Raw genomic sequence first — 25,488 nt, 5'->3', positions numbered from 1 at the left:
AGAATATTTTGTAAGATTCCAGGACTTAAAACAACAAAATTTCCGCAAAATAGGTTCGTAACCATTTTTAGAATAAAAGTTGGACATAGGGATCTAGAATGTGCACATTCTATGTGAACCACTTTTCTAACAATACTTGTATTTGATTTGCCCCCAATTGCATTCATAGCAATTGTTAGGGTTGTGTGTGCTTCCAATGATATTGATCCATAACTCATGGCCCCGGTAGAAAATTGTTTCACAATTTCACTGGCAGGTTCCACCTCATCCAATGGAACTTTCACCTCTACCTCTTTGAACTTCAACATCCCGCGTAGATTGCAGATTTTGTTCAATTCATGAATATGTTTGGCATATTCCTTATAGGCAGCAACACTATTACTCATGGTAGCTTGCAGATTTGCTATAGCAAGAGGATCATTCAGGTGAACTTCACCACCTTTCCTCCAATGATAATCTCCAGGATTGGGAAGCGCTACAGCTTCAGCACTTCCTAGAGTGAAAGCCCGAGATGAAAATGCTAACTCATACAAGTGAAGCGCATCACGAGCCAGCATCTCAAATGTTGCCCCTTTAACTCTGCTTGGAGCACCTGCAAAGCACTTCTCAATCACTTCTGAAGAAAGGCCCAGTGCTTCAAAGATCTGAGCACCCTTATAGGAGGCCAAAGTAGATATCCCCATTTTGGAAAGAACTTTCATCATTCCATAGTTGCTTGACTTGAAATACTTCTTGACCAGCTCATTCTTTTAGTAGAACTCACCACTTGATTTTGGAGGAATCTTCCCATCTACCTGCAATCTCCAAATGGCTTCTATGGCCAAATATGGGAATATGGCATCTGCACCAAATCCAACCAGTGTGAAGAAATGGTGCACTTCACGTGGTTCTACAGATTCAACTATTAGTCCCACTCATGTACACTCAAGTTTTTTAACAAGATGGTGATGAACAGCACCAACTGCCATGAGGGAGCTCACAGCAACACGCTTCAGTGAGAAGGCTACACATTCAAAGTGGGGTTTTGGGGGTGGGGGTGGGGGAATTAGTACATTTTAAGTATGATACGTGAAACATAATATATGGGAAGGGAAAAAATGGAAGGGGAGTCCCGTGCCACATAAACTCTAGTTTTATCATTTACTATTGGGAAAGATGTAGTACCTCTGTCAGAAAGCACCAATAAAGAATAGCCATCCTTAATTGCATCTTGTGCTTCGGCACAAATCCTGTTCAGGGTTTCCTCTAATCCCTTCCTCCCATGGTACTTTGAATAAGTTATGTCAAGAACTTTACTGCGCCAACCTCTGTAATTCATCTTTTTAATTGCTTCTATCTCTTCAATTGATAAAAGAGGCCCCTTCAGTAAAAGACGATGACATTGCTCTTCCGTTGTTTCCGTTAGATCTCCTTCTGGACCAATCATGCATTCCATAGATGTCACTATTTTCTCTCGAATAGGGTCAATAGGAGGATTCGTTACTTGAGCAAACATTTGCTTGAAATATTCAAATGTTAACTTCTCTCTGTTGGACATAACAACCAGAGGAGTATCATTTCCCATTAAACCAAGGGCCTCTATACCATCTTTAGCCATAGGAAGAAGCAGCATCTCCAAAGCCTCAGCAATGTATCTATGCATGTGCATGAAGACCAGAGACGAATATTACAGATTGTTCTATAATGGCATTGTGATAGATATAGAGTTAGTAGCAGAGCAGGACAGGCATTCTATGTTACTCCAGTTCTTTATTATTATTATTATTATTTAAGTACCTGTGTCCAACACTCATGTTTCACACATGGATATGGAGATATAACCTCCAAGAATCATGTAAATAACTGGAAAACCTTTAAAAAATCTGACCATATTGTGCCAGACACATTCGTGAATGACACTTACACTCGAGTCCAAGTAAGTCAGATGACATTTACATACCCAAAAGCCTTCAATGGAGCTAATAAACCATGAATTCCCATGTTTTCCAGGTTGTCATCATTATTGGAAGCCTCCACAAGTTACAGAGATTCACACATCAATGACATTTGATCAAAAAGAGAACTCTACTTGGTTAAGATGCAAGAAATAATTATAATAAGAAAATGAAGCACTTACTGGCATAGTTCCAGCTATTGCTGGAGTGGCCCTTTCTGATTCCTGAACTGAATCAACTATGTCATTGAGTTGAATTTTTTGCCTCTCAAGCCATTTACCGTAAGGCCTAGCAAGTGAATATTGTTCCTTTAGTTCATCATCATCAACAACAATATGCTTCTCAAAATCTACCAAAAGCATCATCCCAGGGTTTAGTCTTCCTTTTTTGAGCACATCTTTAGGTGGGATATCCACAATACCAACTTCACTGGCCATTATAACCCGTCCACTATGCATTACATAAAATCGACCAAGACGAGTCCATTGTGATCTAATGTAGCTCCAAGGTAGTGACCATCAGTAACTGCAAATAAGTTTTTCATTAGTTGAAGAAAGTTAAGCATCATATTAAGGCTTTTGACAAGTAATCTCAATTACATGATATGAGAGCAGGCCCATCCCATGGCTCCATTAGAGCTGAGAAATACTCGTACAAGGCCTTCCGATGAGGATCCATATTTTTATTATTTTGCCAGGCTTCAAGGATCATCATCATCATGGCTTCTGGGAGACTTCTACCAGCTCTAACCAGAACCTCAAGTACACAATCAAAAGCCCCTTCAAGCCAAAGAAACGAACAAAAATAATCAAGTAGATGTCAGTTTAAATACACTCGGAATCATTTGCTTGGCATCCAAAACTTTGAAATAGGAAGATGGATAATGCAAGCATGCTGCAAGAATATATTTAAGAGATACCCACAAGAAAAGATGTAGAAGTTTACCTGAATCAGATGAACTTGCATCCACAATGGGAAAAAGCTTTTTCATTTCATTCCTCGATAGCCTAAGCTCCTTTCACTTTAATAATCCCTCACGTGCCTTCATCCTGATAAAATAAAAGGATTTCAACCAAAGCCCTTCAATCATAAAAGATGCAAACAGAAAGGAAAACAACCTATTATATACCGTTTCACCAAACTAGCCAGTAAAATATTTTTAAGCTTTTGCACAGATAAAACTTAATTAACAGTAGAAAATTGGCAAAATAAAGATGCAGTTAGCACCCAAGTTATGAACCATCAAGAACATATCGTAGACACAGAGATTGTCATTCCAGGAATCATATGGCATTATATACCTGTTTATTGAGATTCTTTGATTTATTTGACAGCATTGAATACTTAATCTTTTGGAATTATAGCTTAGAGATATTATTTCCTTACATGATTCAATACTTCATGTATATATATTTGTATATATAGATAATATTTTAGTGTGTTTTTTTTCAATATATTAGAGTATTTATCTCTAATTTCATCATGGTATCAGATTTTTAATCCGTTTTTTTGGATAATTATTTTTTTTTAAGTTTTGTTCCAAAAACCTTATAAACATTAAATTGGTACTTTCAACCCTAGCCTTTATTTTCTCTCCTGTCGCCCCTACCATTGGAGTCAGAATCCACTCATCAACCAAACTCCAAAGTCCGGTGAACAGAAGACCTATGCGTGGGCCTTATGGGTCATCACAAGGTTTTGCCTCTTTATTTCATGCGCCACGAATGGCCTTCGCCTGCTGTCCCCGTGTTTTTCAACGTTGTCGCAGTGCTCTCCGTTCCCTTTCGGTCATTCTCCTCTGATTGGTGGCGTATTTCGACTAAGTTTTTTGCCTGAGATCTCTTTTGTGTTTTCTTGGAGTGGTTTTTGTTATAATTTTTCCAAGCAGATTTTTTGGGATATTAGTTTTTTTCAGCATTATGTCGAAAGACGAGAAGCTCGTGATTTCAACATGTGAAAATAGGACAACGATAATGGCAGTGTATCGCAAATAAAAGAGAAAATAGAACACACATAATTTTACGTGGAAACCCTTTCGGGAAAAAACCACAGCTAGAAGAGAAGAAAATTCACTATGTTGAATTCGAATGATATAAGAGGAGAGACGATTACGTCTATTTATAGGTTTAAAACCTTATTCTAATCAAAGTCAAATAGAAGTAATGCAGTAAGGTTAAAACACCTTATTCTATTCAACACCAAATAAATGAAGTAAACTTCTATACAGATTCCACTTGTGTAGCCTGTATCGTACCGCGGGAGTTTTCGCCCTCATAGATCCCCCTATATTGCCACTTGTATTTTATGTTTAACAGGAATTTGGGTCACACAACTTCTAATACAACTGATAATCTCTTATTGCAAATTAGTCCTGTGAAGCTTGATGGACGTAATTACCTTGCTTGGTCAAGGTCTTGTTTGTTGTTTATCAAGGCTCGTGGATTGTAGGGATACATCAGAAGTACCATGTTGAAACCTGAACTCACATTCAACTTTTAGTCAGTGAGATTCAGCGAACTCTCTTGTTATTACATGACTTATCAACTCTATGCAACCCCATATTTCCAAAATTTATTTGCTACTTAATATTGTGGAAAAAATTTGGAATGCTACTGTTACCACCTACTATCATATTGGAAATGATGAGTAAATTTTTGAGATTCATAATAAAGTTCATGGTACAAAATTGGGGGAGCTAACGATTTCTCAATATTTTGCTGAATTAAGTAGCTTGTGGCAAGAACTTGATTATTATCAAGATTTTTAGGCAACTTGTACCAATGATGCCAGGAAATTTCAGAAGATGATGGAGAAGGAGCGAGTTTTTGATTTCTTGGCTGGGTTGAATACTGAGTTAATCATATTTGGGTTCAAGTTCTTGGCAAAACTTTGTTCCCTTTTCTCTATGAGGCATACTCTTATGTACAATAGAAGGAGAGTTGACGTGCTGTTATGCTCTATAATCCACCTATTGAGAAAGCTGGTCTCATTGCTAACCAAGAAGGTCCATCGGGTGGTAAGTCTAACAATGATCACTTAACGTGTGACTACTGTGGTAAGCCTCAACACACTAAATATTTGTGCTGAAAGTTACATGGTTGCCCTGCTTAAGGTCATAGTGGAAAGCGATGGGGTAATTCTTGGTCTTACGCAATTTTGTCAGACTCTGTGACAATAGAGGAAAAGTCTAATTCTGTTGAGAGTTTTACCTCAGACGAGATTCAACATCTCTGACGTCTCTTATCTCAATTGGACTCTATCTCAAGTGCTAAGTCTAATCATATGAAATCAGATATTGTTTTAAATGTTTCATCTACTTCTGAATCTTGGATTATTGATTATGGTGTGACTAAACATATGATAGGGTCAAACAAAAACTTATTTAACTATACAACTTGTACATCTAAAGATAGTGTGCGAATAGTCGATAGCTCCCTTACCTTTATTTCTGGAACATGTTTTGTTGTTGTATTCCCAATATCACTTTATCTTTTGTCCTCCATGTCCCTAAATTTCTGGTTAACTTTTTATCTATTAGTACTATCACTAAAGTTTTAAATTGTAAACTTGAATTATTTCTCGATCATTGTGTCTTTCAGGACCTCCAAAGAAGGAAGACAATTGACAGTGGTAGATTGTGTGATGGCTTATATCTTCTGGATCGATCGTCCTGTAATATCCCAAAATAGGGCCTTAACGGAACAGGGGTTATGAAACCACAGATCTGAGATAGAAAAGTTTATTGTGATTAATTTTTATGATTACCGATTGATTGGATGCATGTGTTAGAGTACCGATAAGAAATTTCAGCGATTGCATGTCTGAATTGCATATTAGGGTCTAATTGCAAAAGTGGGTAAATATGAGTTTTAGATGATAAAGGATTTAATTGAAGTGCATAAATGAAGTAGAGGTCCTTAAATGGTAATTAGACCATTAGATTTTCATGGACAAAAATAGGCATGCAAAGATAAAAATAACTAAAGTTTTAATGAAGGGCATTCTAGTCATTTGATAATAAAAAGAATTAAAAAGGGAAAAAGATGGAAAAATGTGCTCATCTTCTCCATAAGGGCCAAATTTCAAGAGACTCCATAGCTAGGGTTTCTTCACTTTCTCAAGCTTATAGTAAGTGCATCCAAGCCCTGTTTTTAATGTTTTTTTAATGTTTTTGAAGTCCTCGTAGCTTGATTTAGCTTATTCTACCATTAATTTATGTTAGGGTTCATATTTGGAAAAACCCATAGGTGAAATGTGTTTATTTTGATGTTTTATGGTAGAGTATGAAGCTTGAAATTATGTTAAACAACTTTTTCTGGGCGATTTTAAGTGAAAACGAGTAAACGATATAATTGGTAAAAATAACTAATGTTGATAAGTAAATGTTAGAGTCGGAATTTGATGTTGCCATAGAAGGGAAAGATGTTCAGCATGTCATAAAACAAAATAATAAGGGATGAAGTTTAATTTCTGAGCTTTGGGGCAAAAGTGTAAATATGAAAAAGTTTAGGGGCAAAATCATAATTTTTCAAAGTTCGAGTCAAGGACTGTTTTGATGAATGTGAGTATTAAATAAGCTAAATTTTCTATTATAGATCAAGAAGAACGAAATCCAGAGTTAGATCGGGGAAAGAAAAAGGTTGAAGACTAAGTTGCTAGATTGGATCGTATTTTGTACCGAGGTAAGTTTATGGTAAATAAATGTGATATTTCAATAATTAATATTAATGTTGTTATTTTCCAGAAATTATGTATTTATTTCATGAAATTATTTAATGTTGACTCAAGTATGAGATGATAGAGAATCAATGATAAAAAGTCCCATTGAAACCTTAGGAATGTGTCAGATTCAAATGTCATGACATTAGGGAATGAGACCCCATGTAAGACCATGTTTAGAACATGGCATTAGCATTATTGAGGTTATGAGAGGTCCTACGTAAGACCATGCCTGAGACATGGCGTTGGCACCGAGATGAGATGTCCCCCGTAAGACCATGTCTGGGACATGACATGGGCACCGATATGAGAACTCCCATGTAAGACCATATCTAGGATATGACATTGGTAGTACAGGAAACATCTCATGTAAGATCATGTCTGGGACATGGCTTTGGCATGTTATTATCAAACAGGAATCCCGAGTATCCTTAGTATTTCATATGGTTCAACGAGCTAGTAAATGGACTATGTTACGTGAAAGTTCAGGTAAAAGCATAATAAATATATTCAGGTGAGTTATAAGGGTTCAGAATATTTTAGTTATCAGTTGAGAAAGAAATTTCAGCAAGGGAGGAGTAAGTTATAATCATGAGTTATTTAAGTAAGCAAGTAAGTAAACAAGTAAGAGAGTAAGTAAAGAAGAAGCAAAGACCATGATACTTGATGATGATTTATGAGTATAATTATTTATGATAAATGTTGTTCTTTATTTTCTTGTAAACTTACTAAGCTTTACGCTTTTTCCCGTTATTTTCCTTCTTTTTTCTATAGTATCGCCAAGCAAATTCAGGGATTATAAAAACGTCAGAGATCGTTTCACACTATCAACAGATCAACTCAGTATTTTGTGGTTTGAAACCTTTTAAGTTATGGCATGTATAGGGACTTAGTCATTTTGTCTGTGTGTCCTTATGATATGGATAATGAATATCGTGTAAATATTTGATAATAATTAGCTATTTAAATGGCTATTTAAGAACATGTTTTAGTGTCATATACGCCTAAATGATAGTTAATACAAAGAAATTATAAAAGAGTAAAAATTTGCAATGGAACAGTTTTTGGACAGCAGCATTAACGTGATTTTGAAAAATCACTAAGGATAGTAGAAATGGAATTAGAGAGTGAATAAGATATTTAATTAAAGCTTATCGAGTTTATTTTCACATGAAAGAAACGGTGTATGCAAAGAAATTTTATATTATGAGATATTCAAATTTTAGTAAGAGAGGGTCAGAATGGTTTTTGAAGTCCCTTGTTATAAATTTAGAAAATAATTAAAAATTTTACATAAATAATTATTATTTATAATTTATATTTCAAGATTTCTTAGTGAGTCTAGTTTCAATAGAAACAAACGATAACATTATCCAAATTCTGTACAATGAGATAATTGATTTTTAATGAAGAGGGGTCAGAACTGTCGAGTAGTGAAACAGGGGAGACTTTAACGAATAAACTGTACTAATTGGCTAAACAAAAAATTCTAAAAATTTTATGGTAAGAAGATATATGAGTCTAGTTTCAGGAGAAATTTACAGATCTAAAATTTTAGTTCTGTAACTCGAGTTATAATTAAATTAGTGACTATTACGCAGGTGAACAATTTTATTATGAATAGTGAAATAAATTATTTTGATTTGTTTAAGTATTTGGAAAATTTTTAATGTTACCGGTTTGGACCTGAACTGTTTTCGTTGCAAGTTTTAGGGTCTTAAGGGTCCTTTTTAGGGACATATTTATTGAACGTGAGCGAATTAATTTTAAAAGCAAATTTTTATGCTCCGAGCTAGTATGTTAAGTCAGACAACGGCTCGTGCTCGACTCTGGCAACGGTCTCGGGTAAGGGGTGTTACACATCTAGTATGTCTCAAGTCTTATTTGGATAGAATAAAGATGTCAACTAGGAGATAATTCAGTGGCATAGGCGGTTAGGACCTCCATCATTTACTGTTCTTGCCAAGATATTTCCTACTTTGCTTTCAAGAACTTAGTTGGATTCTTTAGTTTGAGATGCATGTGAGTTTGCTAAGCATACAAGAAACAATTATCCTTTACGTAATAATAGAAGTACTATTCCTTTTAAGATTATTCATTCTTATGTTTGGGGCACTACTCGCCTTATTTCTTTATCTGGTAATATTTGGTTTGTTACATTTATTGACTGTTACACTTGGACGATATGAGTTTTTTTATTAAAGTCCAAAAGTGATGTTTATTCATGTTTCCATTCTTTTCATAAACTGATTACTACTTAGTTTGATTCTAAGGTTAAGATTTTACGAATAGATAATGGATCAGAGTACAACTTTAATGATTATTTAGAATCATATGGATTCTACATTAGACTAGTTATGTTGGTACAAGTGCTCAGATTGGTGTTTCTGAAAAGAAAAAAATGACATCTTTTGAAGGTTGCTTGTAACACCCCGTACCCGAGTCCGTCGCCGGAGTCGGACACGAGGGGTTTGCAGACTTATATCACTTCTTTGCACAATCCATTTTAAAAATTTCCAGGCAGTTGGCTAACTGCGTCACTGTCACCTTAAAAATCATATCTTGAGTTTCACAACTCAAAAATCAGTTTCGTAAATTTTCCCTGAAACTAGACTCATATTTCCATCTACATATTTTTTTCTAGAATTTTTGGTCGGGCCAATTAGTACAGTTTATTAGTCAAAGTCTCCCATGTTACAGGGATCGACTATACTGACCTTTGCGCATTACGACTTGGATATCTCCCTGCACAGAGCTTCAATACTGATGCCGTTTGTTTCTATAGAAACTAGACTCAGAGACTATACATATATATCCCATGACTCCTAATTATCTCTGGTTAATTTATAATGAATTTCCAAAGTCGGAACAGGGAATCCAGAAACCGTTCTGGCCCTGTCTCACGAGAACCTGAATATCTCTTAACATACTGTCCATATGATCATTTCGTTACTTTCCTGTGAAAATAGATTCATCAAGGTTCGTTTACATAATTTATTCACTATTTAATTCCATTCCTACTATTTTAGTGATTTTCTAAATCTACATCACTGCTGCTGTCAGCTTCTGCCTTTAAGGTAGACTTTACCTATTTCATAGTTTCTATGATTCAACTAGCCCTTTTAGCATAAATAGCACAAATTATGATAGTGATTAACCATTCCCATGGCCAATCCTTGTTAAGCATATTCACACCTCTCAATAACCATATCCATACCAAATGATTTTAACATTATGCTCAAACATATATAAGCCATTTTCGCATGGCTATCCAAAATTATACAAATCCAAAGGGTCCATGACCCACAACAAAAAGGGTAGTCCTATACATGCCATTTCGAAGTTCAACCAAAATTGTACCAAAAAGGGGGGGCTTTGATAGTGTGGGCGACTTCGACTTCAAAATCCCGAGTCCGATAGCTGGAGAACCAAAATCTATAAAACAGAGAATCAAAGAGACGGAGTAAGCAATTTATGCTTAGTAAGTTTTGAGCAAGGGATTCCAGCACAACAAAAGTATAGCATTCATGTAGCTAAACGGATAATTTCATATGCACAATTTTTCAATATCATACTTACTTCACATTAGCAACCCTTTTATTCATACACAAAGATCAACTTAGCCAAAGGCCGGTAGCTCATTTATCAACTGAGCGAATACTTATTTGTAAGGGCTCAACTAATTCAAAGCACATACGAAACATACCTTAATGTTGGGATGTTTCAAGCGTATTAACTGAAATTTTTACAGCAAGATCATTTATTCCCAAATCACGTACCTTCGGAATTTAACCGGATATAGCTACTCGTTCAAATGCCTTCGGGACATAGCCTGGTTATAGTAACTCGCACAAATGCCTTCGGGACTTAACCCGGATTTAGTAACTCGCACAAATGCCTTCGGGCTTAGCCCGGAATTAGTATCTCGCACAAATGCCTTCGGATCTTAGTCCGGATATGGTCACTTAGCACAAAGCCTTCGGGACTTAGCCCGGACATCATTCAAATAACCATGCACATTTAACAATAAATCATGGCACATTCGTATTTCGTTTTCGTTAGCAAAACTCAAACACAAGACACTTATCATTCTTGCAATTTCGGCTCAATAGCCACACACAAAGAGCATGATTTTGATTTGCTTAAAACATGATCTAACCAAATCATAATTTAAGCTCTATTACTCAAGAACTTACCTCGGATATTGTCAAATGATTCCGATAGCTATTCGACCACTTTTTCCTTCCCTTTATCGGATTTAGATCCCCTTTGCTCTTGAGCTTAATTAGACAAATAAATTGATTTAATCATTTGAGCATCGAAAAGAGGAACTTAGCCCATACTTATACATTAGACATTAAAGTCACATACATGTGAAATCATGCATCAACTCAACATATTATCCCACACTCCTTTTAGCCGATTGTCTAAGCCAAGATAAAAGCATCAATATGCTTGCCTCTAACCGAATACATGCAACGCCAATCCATCTCATGTGGCCGAATATGCATGTCTACGTTGAGGCCAATTATATACTTAGTACCACATATAAATGACATACATTTTACTAACTAATGCATTACATATTATAACTCAATATGCATCCATCATTTACTCCATAACTAAACCACCACCATATATAAACATATACCTTGGGATGATATATATATGTATCATACCAATACACCATGTGCAAATATATATATATATATATGCAAGAGCCGAATCACAAGGCTGATTATAGCCATCTCATATTTTTTTTTTCATCCCATACCTGAATGCACAAGTACATTATAATAGCTTCCAACTTAATTCATCATAAATTTCCCTTTTTTTTTTGTTTTCATGGCCGAATGCTCCTTCTACACCATTTACCTTCACAAAGCATGAATTTCATCATCCAACTTACAAGCTTACAATCTCATGAAGTTTAACCTCATAGTACCTATCAAACTCTCACTCATTAGCTTCTATCATAAACCTCCAACAATACCAACTAAACATATACTTCGTGGGTCTATGGTAGAACCAAGAAAGGAACTCATAGATATCAAGATGTAAGCAACTAACATTATTAATCTAAGTTTAGCATGAAACACAATCATCACCCTTATTAATCTTTTATAGCCGAAAACCATACTCACCCCCAAAATCAAAATTTTAACATGGTTTACAAAAATCACTTGATAACTCACTCAATATCAACTAAAATTTCAAAAGCTAGTACAAACTTCCTTACCTTAATAGTGACCTAAGATGACCGATTGCTTCACTCCCTTCTTCTTCCTTTCAATTCGGCCAAGAAGAACCAAAGAACACAACTTGTTTTTTCTTTCTTCCTTAGAACATTCGGCCAAGAGAAATGAAGAAAGATGGACACTTTTTTTTTGTTTTCTTTCTTACATTCACAGCAATGGGGAGGGGAAGAACAATCACACACATTCTTTCCTTTTTCCATTTCTTTATTACCCATACTCCTTATTTTATTGTTCCTAACATACATCACTAACATAACATGTTTGTGACATGTTTCCACTCATAGCATGGCCGGCCACTAGCTCAAATATTGGGCAATTTGACATGCAAACCCACCATTTCTATAACATGCATTAATAAGCCACTTTACATTTGCCTAGCACATTTCTAAATTTTTTCACATAAGTCCCATTTCCTAAAATTCACCTACAATTAAACAAAATTCAAATATGAAATTTTCACACATGCATATATACATACAATAAGAATCAAATATGACAGCTAATTATTTTTATGACTCGGTTTAGCGGTCCCGAAACCACTTCCCGACTAGGGTCAATTTTGGGCTGTCACAACTCTCCCCCACTTAAGAAATTTTCGTCCCCGAAAATCTTACCGATAAATAGGTTTGGGTATCGTTCTTTCATCGAGCTCTCGATTTCCCAAGTAGCTTCCTCGATCCCGTGTTTGAGCCATAACACCTTAACTAACGGAACCCTTTTGTTTCGCAACTCTTTCACTTCACGAGCTAGGATACGAATCGCTTCTTCTTCATAACTCAAGTCAGATTGAATTTCAACTTCTGAGGGATTAATCACATGTGACGGATCGGATTTATAGCGTCGAAGCATCGAAACATGAAAGACATCGTGAATCTTTTCAAGTTCAGGGGGCAAAATCAATCTATACGCAACCGGACCAACTCGTTCGGAGATTTCGTACGGCCCAATGAATCTCGGGCTCAACTTGCCCTTACGGCCAAATTTGAGTACCTTTTTCCAAGGCGAAACTTTAAGAAACACTTTATCTCCCACCTGATTTTCAATGTCTTTTCGTTTCAAATCCGCATACGATTTTTGACGATCTGTGGCTGCCTTCAGACTTTCACGGATTACCTTTACTTTCTATTCGGCATCTTTAATCAAATCAACTCCGAAAATTTTACTTTCACCGAGCTCGGTCCAAAACAATGGTGTACGGCATTTACGACCGTACAAAGCCTCGTAAGGTGCCATCTTAATACTTGATTGAAAACTATTGTTATAAGCGAATTCAATCAAAGGTAAATACCGTTCCCGTGAACTACTGAACTCGAGGATGCAACATCTCAACATATCCTCAAGTATCTGAATTATCCGCTCAGATTGACCATCGGTTTGGGGGTGAAAAGCAGTGCTAAAATGCAGCTTGGTACCCAAAGCTTCTTGCAATTTCTTCCAAAATCGTGAGGTGAATCTCGGATCTCTATCCGACACGATAGAAATAGGTACCCCGTGTAATCTCACAATCTGAGAAACGTACAATTCAGCTAGTTTATCCAATGAAAAATCCGTACGCACGGGGATAAAGTGAGCCGACTTAGTCAGTCTATCGACAACAACCCAAATCGCATCTTTCTTACTTGCTGACAATGGCAGTCCGGACAGAAAGTCCATTGTGACTCGATCCCATTCCCACTCGGGTATCATGATCGGCTGAAGTAATCCTGAAGGCACTTGATGTTCTGCTTTCACTTGTTGACATATTAAACATCTCGAAACAAAGTCGGAGATGTCTCGTTTCATACTATGCCACCAAAACCGACGTTTCAAATCGTTGTACATTTTCGTACTCCCCGGGTGAATTGACATTCGGCTACAATGGGCTTCGTTCAGAATCATCGAAATGAGTTCTGAGTTTCTTGGAACACACAACCGACTTCTGAACCTCAAACAATCGTCATCATCAATTTGAAATTCGGATTCCCTATTCGGAACACATTCAGCCCGTTTTGCAACCAATTCATCGTCGACTTTCTGAGCTTCACGAATTTGACGAATCAATAATGGTTTGGCCTTTAATTCAGCTACTAACACATTGTCGGGTAGAACAGACAAGTGCACATTCATCGCTCGTAAAGCAAACAGTGATTTCCGGCTTAAGGCGTTCGCAACCACATTAGCCTTTCCCGGGTGGTAATCAATGACAAGCTCGTAATCTTTCAACAACTCAAGCCAACGTCTTTGTCGCAGATTTAAGTCTCTTTGAGTCATCAAATATTTGAGACTTTTGTGATCCGAAAATACATGGCACTTTTCACCAAATAAGTAATGTCGCCATATTTTTAAAGCGAATACGATGGCAGCTAGTTCGAGATCATGGGTCGGATAATTTTTCTCATGTGGCTTTAATTGTCTCGACGCATAGGCCACCACTCGACCTTCTTGCATCAATACGCAACCCAACCCAAGTAGGGATGCGTCACTATAAATGACAAACTCTTTGCCTGATTCGGGTTGCACTAAAATTGGAGCTTCAGTCAAATAAGTTTTTAGTTGATCAAAACTTTTCTGACATTTCTCCGTCCATTCGAACTTAACATCCTTTTGAAGTAGCTTCGTCATTGGTGTGGCTATCATCGAGAAACCTTTGACAAATCGTCGGTAATAACCGGCGAGCCCCAGGAAGCTCCAAACTTCGGTAATATTTCTTGGAGGCTTCCAGTTAAGTATGGCTGAAATTTTGCTCGGGTCAACTCGAATACCCGATGCGGATACCACATGACCCAAGAAGCTAACCTCTCTTAACCAGAACTCACACTTACTGAACTTAGCATATAACTGCTTATCCCGCAAAATTTGCAACACTAGTCTCAGGTGCTCAGCATGTTCGGTCTCATCTCTTGAATAGACCAAGATGTCATCAATGAACACAACTACGAACCGATCCAAATATGGTCTGAGGATCCGATTCATCAAATCCATAAATACCGCAGGGGCATTAGTGAGCCCAAACGGCATCACTAAGAACTCGTAGTGACCATATCTCATTCTGAAGGCAGTTTTGGGTATGTCCGAATCTCGAATTCGCAACTGATAATAGCCCGATCTCAAATCTATTTTTGAGAACACTGAGGCTCCCTTCAGTTGGTCGAACAAATCATCGATACGCGGTAACGGATATTTGTTCTTTATTGTCACTTTATTCAGCTGACGATAGTCAATGCACAACCTCATGGTTCCGTCCTTCTTTTTCACGAACAATACTGGTGCACCACAAGGTGAGAAGCTTGGTCGAGCGAAACCTCTATCCGTCAATTCTTGCAACTGAGCTTTCAACTCTTTTAACTCGGTTGGTGCCATACGATACGGAGCTATCGAAATCGGCGTAGTCCCAGGTACAAGCTCAATACCAAACTCTATCTCCCGAACAGGTGGTAAACTCGGTAATTCTTCAGGAAAAACATCCGGGTATTCACAAACCACCGGCACAGATTCGGGTTTCTTTTCTAATTCTTTGTCATCAAGTACATACGCAAGGTATGCTTCGCACCCTTTTCTTACATATTTCTGGGCCAACATTGAGGATATTACAGCTGGCAACCCCTTTAAGTCCGTAGACTCAACTCGGATTATCTCGTTATTTGCGCACCTCAAATCAATAGTCTTGCTTTTGTAGTTCACAACTGCATCATGCGCGGTCAGCCAATCCAAACCAAGAATAACATCAAATTCATCAAATGGCAAAAGCATCAAGTCCGCCGGAAAACAGGAACCTCGAATTACTAGGGGACATTCCTTACACAGTTTGTCGACAAGCACGTAACGACCCAAGGGATTTGACACCCGAATTACGAACTCAGTAGACTCAATAGGTAAAGTCTTACTGGATGCTAAGGTTTCACATATGTAAGAATGAGTAGAACTGGGGTCAATCAAAGCAATTACATTAGTATCAAAGAGAATAAAAGTACCGGTAATAACATCAGGCGAAGAAGCATCCTCGCGGGCACGTATAGCATAAGCTCTAGCAGGCGCACGAGCCTCGGATCTGGTCGTAGCATCTCTAGATCCTCTCTGACCACCACTAGCATCGCCCGTATTTCTAGATGGTCTACCTCGAGCAGTGGTAGGACCCGGTTTCCCACTCTGATTTACATTCTGTTCAGACGACCTCGGGCAATCTTTAATGAAGTGGTCAACTGATCCGCACTTGTAACAGGAGCGGTCATGGAATCTACAACTCCCCGAATGCCACTTACCGCAATATCGACATTCCGTTCTGTCTTGACGTTCATTCCCAACACTGGCGACCGAAGTGCCTCGTGTACCCACAGGGGGTCGATCACGATCTCGTCTAAGAAGGCCCGAAGTGCCTCTAGACCGGCCCACATCATCTCGAAATTTCTTCGATGCCTGTTGAAGAGACTTTCCCGAGGATCTTTTACGAAACTCTCCAGTTCCCACATCAACTTTTTGTTTTTCTTTTCTAAGCTCTTCGGCTTTACAAGCTCGCTCGACAAGTACTACGAACTCTCGTATTTCAAGAATGCCAACGAACATTTTTATATCTTCATTCAGCCCATCCTCGAAGCGTTTACACATGATAGCCTCGGACGAAACACATTCCCGAGCGTATTTGCTAAGTCTAACAAAATTTCGCTCGTAATCAGTAACCGACATGGAACCTTGCTTAAGCTCAAGAAATTCCTTCCGTTTTTGATCAACAAATCTCTGACTGATATACTTTTTCCGAAACTCAGTTTGGAAAAACTCCCAAGTTACTTGCTCTCGGGGCACAACAGAAGTCAGAGTACTCCACCAATAGTAGGCAGGATCACGTAGCAAGGAGATAGTACACTTTAGGCATTCATCGGGTGTACAAGATAGCTCATCGAGTACCCGGATAGTGTTGTCCAACCAAAATTCAGCTTGCTCGGCATCGTCACTATCCATAGCTTTAAATTCAGTAGCCCCATGTTTTCGGATTCTGTCAACTGGGGGCTTATTTGACCTTATTTGGTCAGTTACCGGAGGTATTGTAGGTGCGGGGGTTGTATTAGTCGGGAAGGGAGGTTGTGGAACAGCCGTATTAGTTCGAATGTATTGGTTGAACCAATCATTCATCACGCTATAGAAAGCTTGTCTAGCTTCATCATTCGGGTTACTAGCATTAGGTTGAGAGTCCACCGGCGCTGTCCCTTGTGCGGGAGCAGGCGCTACACTCTCAAGATCATCAGCTACCGCTCGGTCGGGATCGGGATCCATTACTATAAATAAACACATTTGCAAATGTCAGAAATCACCACACTATCAAATAATCACATAAAATGGCATGTATAGCTAGACCCAATGCATTACGGTAGTCCTAGAATCGACTAAACCGTAGCTCTGATACTAATAAAATTGTAACACCCCGTACCCGAGTCCGTCGCCGGAGTCGGACACGAGGGGTTTGCAGACTTATATCACTTCTTTGCACAATCCATTTTAAAAATTTCCAGGCAGTTGGCTAACTGCGTCACTGTCACCTTAAAAATCATATCTTGAGTTTCACAACTCAAAAATCAGTTTCGTAAATTTTCCCTGAAACTAGACTCATATTTCCATCTACATATTTTTTTCTAGAATTTTTGGTCCGGCCAATTAGTACAGTTTATTAGTAAAAGTCTTCCATGTTACAGGGATCGACTACACTGACCTTTGCGCATTACGACTTGGATATCTCCCTGCACAGCGCTTCAATAGTGATGCCGTTTGTTTCTATAGAAACTAGACTCAGAGAGGAATCTATAAATATATTGAATGACTCCTAATTATCTCTGGTTAATTTATAATGAATTTCCAAAGTCGGAACAGGGAATCCAGAAACCGTTCTGGCCCTGTCTCACGAGAACCTGAATATCTCTTAACATACTGTCCATATGATCGTTTCGTTACTTTCATGTGAAAATAGATTCACCAAGGTTCGTTTACATAATTTATTCACTATTTAATTCCATTCCTACTATTTTTAGTGATTTTCTAAATCTACATCACTGCTGCTGTCAGCTTCTGCCTTTAAGGTAGACTTTACCTATTTCATAGTTTCCATGATTCAACTAGCCCTTTTAGCATAAATAGCACAAATTATGATAGTGATTAACCATTCCCATGGCCAATCCTTGTTAAGCATATCCACACCTCTCAATAACCATATCCATACCAAATGATTTTAACATTATGCTCAAACATATATAAGCCATTTTCGCATGGCTATCCAAAATTATACAAATCCAAAGGGTCCATGACCCACAACAAAAAGGGTAGTCCTATACATGCCATTCGAAGTTCAACAAAAATTGTACCAAAAAGGGGGGGCTTTGATAGTGTGGGCGACTTCGACTTCAAAATCCCGAGTCCGATAGCTGGAGAACCAAAATCTATAAAACAGAGAATCAAAGAGACGGAGTAAGCAATTTATGCTTAGTAAGTTTTGAGCAAGGGATTCCAGCACAACAAAAGTATAGCATTCATGTAGCTAAAGGGATAATTTCATATGCACAATTTTTCAATATCATACTTACTTCACATTACCAACCCTTTTATTCATACACAAAGATCAACTTAGCCAAAGGCCGGTAGCTCATTTATCAACTGAGCGAATACTTATTTGTAAGGGCTCAACTAATTCAAAGCACATACGAAACATACCTTAATGTCGGGATGTTTCAAGCGTATTAACTGAAATTTTTACAGCAAGATCATTTATTCCCAAATCACGTACCTTCGGAATTTAACCGGATATAGCTACTCGTTCAAATGCCCTCGGGACATAGCCCGGTTATAGTAACTCGCACAAATGCCTTCGGGACTTAACCCAGATTTAGTAACTCGCACAAATGCCTTCGGGCTTAGCCCGGAATTAGTATCTTGCACAAATGCCTTCGGATCTTAGTCCGGATATGGTCACTTAGCACAAAGCCTTCGGGACTTAGCCCGGACATCATTCAAATAACCATGCAAATTTAACAATAAATCATGGCACATTCGTATTTCGTTTTCGTTAGCAAAACTCAAACACAAGACACTTATCATTCTTGCAATTTCGGCTCAATAGCCACACACAAAGAGCATGATTTTGATTTGCTTAAAACATGATCTAACCAAATCATAATTTAAGCTCTATTACTCAAGAACTTACCTCGGATATTGTCGAATGATTCCGATAGCTATTCGACCACTTTTTCCTTCCCTTTATCGGATTTAGATCCCCTTTGCTCTTGAGCTTAATTAGACAAATAAATTGATTTAATCATTTGAGCATCGAAAAGAGGAACACAAGGCACTTAGCCCATATTTATACATTAGACATTAAAGTCACATACATGTGAAATCATGCATCAACTCAACATATTATCCCACACTCCTTTTAGCCGATTGTCTAAGCCAAGATAAAAGCATCAATATGCTTGCCTCTAACCGAATACATGCAACGCCAATCCATCTCATGTGGCCGAATATGCATGTCTACGTTGAGGCCAATTATATACTTAGTACCACATATAAATGACATACATTTTACTAACTAATGCATTACATATTATAACTCAATATGCATCCATCATTTACTCCATAACTAAACCACCACCATATATAAACATATACCTTGGGATGATATATATATGTATCATACCAATACACCATGTGCAAATATATATATATATGCAAGAGCCGAATCACAAGGCTGATTATAGCCATCTCATAGTTTTTTTTTTCATCCCATACCCGAATGCACAAGTACATTATGATAGCTTCCAACTTAATTCATCATAAATTTCCCTTTTTTTTTGTTTTCATGGCCGAATGCTCCTTCTACACCATTTACCTTCACAAAGCATGAATTTCATCATCCAACTTACAAGCTTACAATCTCATGAAGTTTAACCTCATAGTACCTATCAAACTCTCACTCATTAGCTTCTATCATAAACCTCCAACAACACCAACTAAACATATACTTCGTGGGTCTATGGTAGAACCAAGAAAGGAACTCATAGATATCAAGATGTAAGCAACTACCATTATTAATCTAAGTTTAGCATGAAACACAATCATCACCCTTATTAATCTTTTATAGCTGAGAACCATACTCACCCCCAAAATCAAAATTTTAACATGGTTTACAAAAATCACTTGATAACTCACTCAATATCAACTAAAATTTCAAAAGCTAGTACAAACTTCCTTACCTTAATAGTGACCTAAGATGACCGATTGCTTCACTCCCTTCTTCTTCCTTTCAATTCGGCCAAAAGAACCAAAGAACACAACTTGTTTTTCTTTCTTCCTTAGAACATTCGGCCAAGAGAAATAAAGAAAGATGGACACTTTTTTTTTTGTTTTCTTTCTTACATTCACGGCAATGGGGAGGGGAAGAACAATCACACACATTCTTTCCTTTTTCCATTTCTTTATTACCCATACTCCTTATTTTATTGTTCCTAACATACATCACTAACATAACATGTTTGTGACATGTTTCCACTCATAGCATGGCCGGCCACTAGCTCAAATATTGGGCAATTTGACATGCAAACCCACCATTTCTATAACATGCATTAATAAGCCACTTTACATTTGCCTAGCACATTTCTAAATTTTTTCACATAAGTCCCATTTACTAAAATTCACCTACAATTAAACAAAATTCAAATATGAAATTTTCACACATGCATATATACATACAATAAGCATCAAATATGACAGCTAATTATTTTTATGACTCGGTTTAGCGGTCCCGAAACCACTTCTCGACTAGGGTCAATTTTGGGCTGCTTATGTTCACTATGAACCTCCCAAAGACTTACTGGGGGATGCAATTTTTCTTGCTACTTATCTCATTAATCGGATGCCTCTTCGAGTCCTTGATTTTGAAAGTCTCATTGAAATCTTACAAGATAAGATAGATTACCGGGTTTCAGCAATGGTATTTGGTCACGTTTTTTTTGTCCATCTTCGACATGAGAGCAAACTAAATCCTTGTGCAGTCAAATGTGTTTTCATTGGATACTCTCCCACATAGAAGGGTTACAAATGTTATCATCCGCTATCTAGAAAGTATTATGTAACCATGGATGTAACATTTTGTGAAGATGAACCCTAATTTTCTTTATCACAACCATCTCTTCAAGTGGGAGTTATTGAAAATTGTAACATCCCGAAATAGGGCCTAAACGGAACAGTGGTTGCAAAACTACGAATCCTAAATAGAAAATTTTATTGTGATTAATTTTTATGATTTACCGATTGATTGGATGCATGTGTTAGAATACCGATAAGAAATTTTAGCGATTGCATGTCTGAATTGCATATTAGGGTTTAATTGCAAAAGTGGGTAAATATGAGCTTTAGTTGATAAAGGATTTAATAGAAGTGCATAATTGAAGTAGAGGTCCTTAAATGGTAATTAGACCATTAGATTTTCATGGACAAAAATTGGCATGCATAGATAAAAATAACTAAAGTTTTAATGAAGGGCATTTTAGCCATTTGGTAATAAAAAGAATTAAAAAGAGAAAAATATGGCAAAATGTGCTCATCTTCTTCCATAAGGGCCGAAACTTCAAGGGACTCCATAGCTAGGGTTTCTTTGCTTTCTCAAGGTCATAGTAGTGCATCCAAGCCTCGTATTTAATATTCTTTTACGTTTTTAGAGTCCTTGTAGCTCGGTTTAGCTTATTCTACTATTAATTCATGTTAGGGTTCATATTTGGAAAAATACCCATAGGTGAAATGTGTTTATTTTGATGTTTTATGGTTGAATATGAAATTTGAAATTATGTTAAACAATATTTGCTTGGCGATTTTAAGTGAAAACGAGAAAAATGACATAATTGGTAAAAATACCTAAAGTTCATAAGTAAATGTTAGAGTGGGAATTTGATGTTGCCATAGAAGGGAAAGATGTTCAGCATATCATAAAATATAAGAATAAGGGATGAAGTTTAATTTCTAAGCTTTCGGGCAAAAGTGTAAATATGTAAAACTTTAGAGGCAATATTGTAATTTTGCCAAAGTTCGAGTCAAGGACTATTTTGATGAATGTGAGTATTAAATAAGCTAAATTTTCTATTATAGATCAAAAGGATCGAAATACGGAGTTAGACCGGGGAAAGAAAAGGGTTGAGGACTAAGTTGCTAGATTTGATCGTATTTTATACCGAGGTAAGTTTACGATAAATAAATGAAATATTTCAATAATTATTGTTAGTGTTGTTATTTTTCTAGCAATTATGTACTTATTTCATAAAATTATTTAATGTTGACTCAAGTATGAGATGACAGAGAATCAGTGTTAAAAGTCCCGTTGAAATATTAGGAATGTATCGGATACAAATGTCATGACATTAGGGGGATGAGACTCCATGTAAGACCATGTCTGGGAAATGACATTGGCATTATTGAGGTTATGAGAGGTCCCACGTAAGACCATGTTTGGGACATGGCGTTGGTACCGAGATGAGAGGTCCCCCGTAAGACCATGTTCGGGACATGGCATGGGCACCTATACGAGAACTCTCATGTAAGACCATATCTAGGATATGACATTTGCAGTACAGGAAACATCCCATGTAAGACCATGTCTGGGACATGTCTTTGGCATGTTATTATCAGACAGGAGTCCCGAGTATCCTTAGTATTCCAAATGGTTCAACGGGCTAGTAAATGGACTATGTTACATGAAAGTTCAGGTAAAAGCAGAATAAATAGATTCAAGGGAGTTTTAAGGGTTAAGAATATCTCAGTTACCAGTTGAGAAAAAATAATTTCAGCAAGACAAGAGTAAGTTAGCATCATGAGTTATTTAAGTAAGCAAGTATTTAAACAAGTAAGAGAGTAAGTAAAGAAGAAAGTAAAGATCATGATACTTGATGATAATTTATGAGTATAATTATTTACGATAAATGTTGTTATTTATTTGCATGTAAACTTACTAAGCTTTATGCTTACCCCTTTTATTTTTCTTCTCTTTATAGTATTGCTAAGCCAATTCGGGGATCATAAGGGCGTCGGAGATCATTTCACACTATCAACAGACCATCTCGGTATTTTTTTGATTCGAAACGTTTTAATTTATGACATGTATAGGGACTTAGTCATTTTGTGTGTGTGTCCTTATGACATGGATAATGAATAGCATGTAAATAGTCGATAATGATTAGCTATTAAAATGACTATTTAAGAACATGTTTTGGTGTTATGTACGCCTAAATGATAGTTAATACAAAGAAATTATAAAAGAGTAAAACTTTGCAATGGAACAGTTTTTGGACAGCAACATTGACGTGAGTTTGAAAAATCACCAACGATAGTAGAAATGGAATTAGAGAGTGAATAAGATATAGAATTAAAGCTTATCAAGTCAATTTTCACATGAAAGAAACGGTGGTGGCAATGGAATTTTATATTTTGTAATATTTTAATTTTAGTGAGATAGAGTCAGAATGGTTTTTGAAGTCCCCTGTTCTAAATTTAGGAAATCATTAAAAATTATACAGAAAGAATTACAAGTCATGATTTATATTTATAGATTCCTTAGTGAGTCTAGTTTCAATAGAAATAAGCGAAAGCACCATATGAAGCCCGTACAATGAGGTAATTAATTTATAGTGAATTGGGGTCAGAACCATCAGACAGTGAAATAGGGGAGACTTTAACGAATTAACTTTACTATTTGGCTAACCCAAAAATTCTAAAAATTTTATGATAAGAAGATATATGATTCTAGTTTCAGGAAAAAATTACAGATCTAAATTTTGAGTTTTTTAACTCGAGTTATAATTAAATTAGTGACTGTCATGCAAGTGGACAGTGTTATTGTAAATAGTGAAATAAATTATTTTTATTTGTTTAAGTATTCAGAAAATTTTTAATGTTCCCGGTTTGGACTTGAACCATTTTTGTTGCATGTTTTAGGGTCTTGAAGGCCCTTTTTAAGGACATATTGATTGAATGTGAGCAAATTAATTTTAAAAGCAAATTTTTATGCTCTGAACTAGAAAGTTACGTCAGGTAACGCCTTGTGCTAGACTCCGGAAACGGTCTCGGGTAAGGGGTGTTACATTTATTTCTATTAGAGCGAGAGTTTAGTCAGTTCTCAAAATATTCAATATGAAGAAGAGTCTAGCTATACATGTCATACTTGTAATTTGATAGTGTGACGACTCTTGATGATTTTAAAATGTTTTTCTTTTATAGTTATGGATCCCGAATGAGTTGGTACAGATGATGTAGAGAATAATGCGCCTGTTCCCGCAGAAGGAACGGTGCAACCAGATAGTATTGAAAGGCCCGTTACAGTTAGCTAGGGAGGAGGGGCTCGAGAATCCTTCTTCCAAGCTATGAATGAATGGTTTATCGAGTTCGTTCGTATGAATTCGACGTTAGACCTCCACCCCCTCATGATTCTCTGATCCCCCATGTAGCTGCCCTAGTCACAGGTACAGTTATAAGAGAAATGCCACCAGTTGATAAGATCAGAAAATAAGAGGCTGAAGAGTTTCGGGCTACTAAAGATGATGATGTAGAGAGAGCAGAATTTTGGCTCGAGAATACTATCAGAATCTTTGATGAGTTATCCTGTACACCTGAGGAATACGTGAAGTGTGTTGTCTCACTCCTTAGAGATTCAACCTATCATTGTTGGAAGACTCTTGTGTCAGTAGTACCGAGCGAGAGAGTTACTTGGGATTTCTTTCAGGAGGAGTTCCGTAAAAAGTATATCAGTCAGAGGTTTATTGACTAGAAAAGAAAAGAGTTCCTTGAGTTAAAGTAGAGTAAGATGACTGTAACCGAGTATGAACGTGAATTTGTTAGACTCAGCAATTATGCTTGAGAGTTTTTGTCTATAGAGGCTATCATGTGCAAAAGATTTGAGGATGGGCTCAATGATGATATCTGACTATTAGTTGGCGTTCTAGAGATAAAAGAGTTTGTTATTCTAGTTGAAAGAGCCTGTAAGGCAGACGAGTTGTTAAAAGAAAAAGAAAAGGGAAAAGCTGAAATTGAGGTTCAAGACATGGAAAAAAAGCAGATGAGCAGATCATTTCAGTATACATCCAAGAGGCCTAGAAAGTTCTCTATTAGATCGAATTTTTCAGCTGGGTATCCTAGCCGAAACAGAGGTAGAAGATTTGTGGGTTCAAGAGCTCAGACTACTACAGTCGCAAGTGTGGGTAGTACTGGACCACCTAGAACAGAGTGTGCTCAATGTGGTAGACGTCATCTCAGTGAGTGCTGAGCAAATGAAAGTTCTTGTTTTAGATGTGGTGCACTAGATCATTTTATTCGGGATTGTCCCAAAATAGTTAAAAGAGAAGCAATACCGAGTGCAAGATCGGGAAATGCTCCCAATAGATACAGACCACAGAGGAATCTAGGAGTTGGAGCAAGTAACAGGGGTACGTCCAGAGACTCTGCAACTAGACCAGATGTTAGAGCACCCGAAAGGACTTATGCTATTCACGCTCATGAAGAGGCATCCTCCTCCGATGTGGTTACGGGTACATTTTCTCTCTATGATACTAGTGTTATTGCTTTGATTAATTCGGGTTCAACCC

General features: G+C 37.1%; 1 pseudogene; it reads right to left on the bottom strand.

The window, feature by feature from the left end:
* LOC107909018 (glutamate synthase [NADH], amyloplastic-like) overlaps window positions 1-25,488 on the bottom strand; it is a 79,558-nt pseudogene that overhangs the window by 15,068 nt on the left and 39,002 nt on the right.

The sequence above is a fragment of the Gossypium hirsutum genome, chromosome D08, assembly GCF_007990345.1.
Source record: "Gossypium hirsutum isolate 1008001.06 chromosome D08, Gossypium_hirsutum_v2.1, whole genome shotgun sequence".
Taxonomy (NCBI): Eukaryota; Viridiplantae; Streptophyta; class Magnoliopsida; order Malvales; family Malvaceae; genus Gossypium; species Gossypium hirsutum.
The sequence above is the reverse complement of the archived record's forward strand: the minus strand, read 5'-3'. Positions and strand labels throughout refer to the sequence as shown.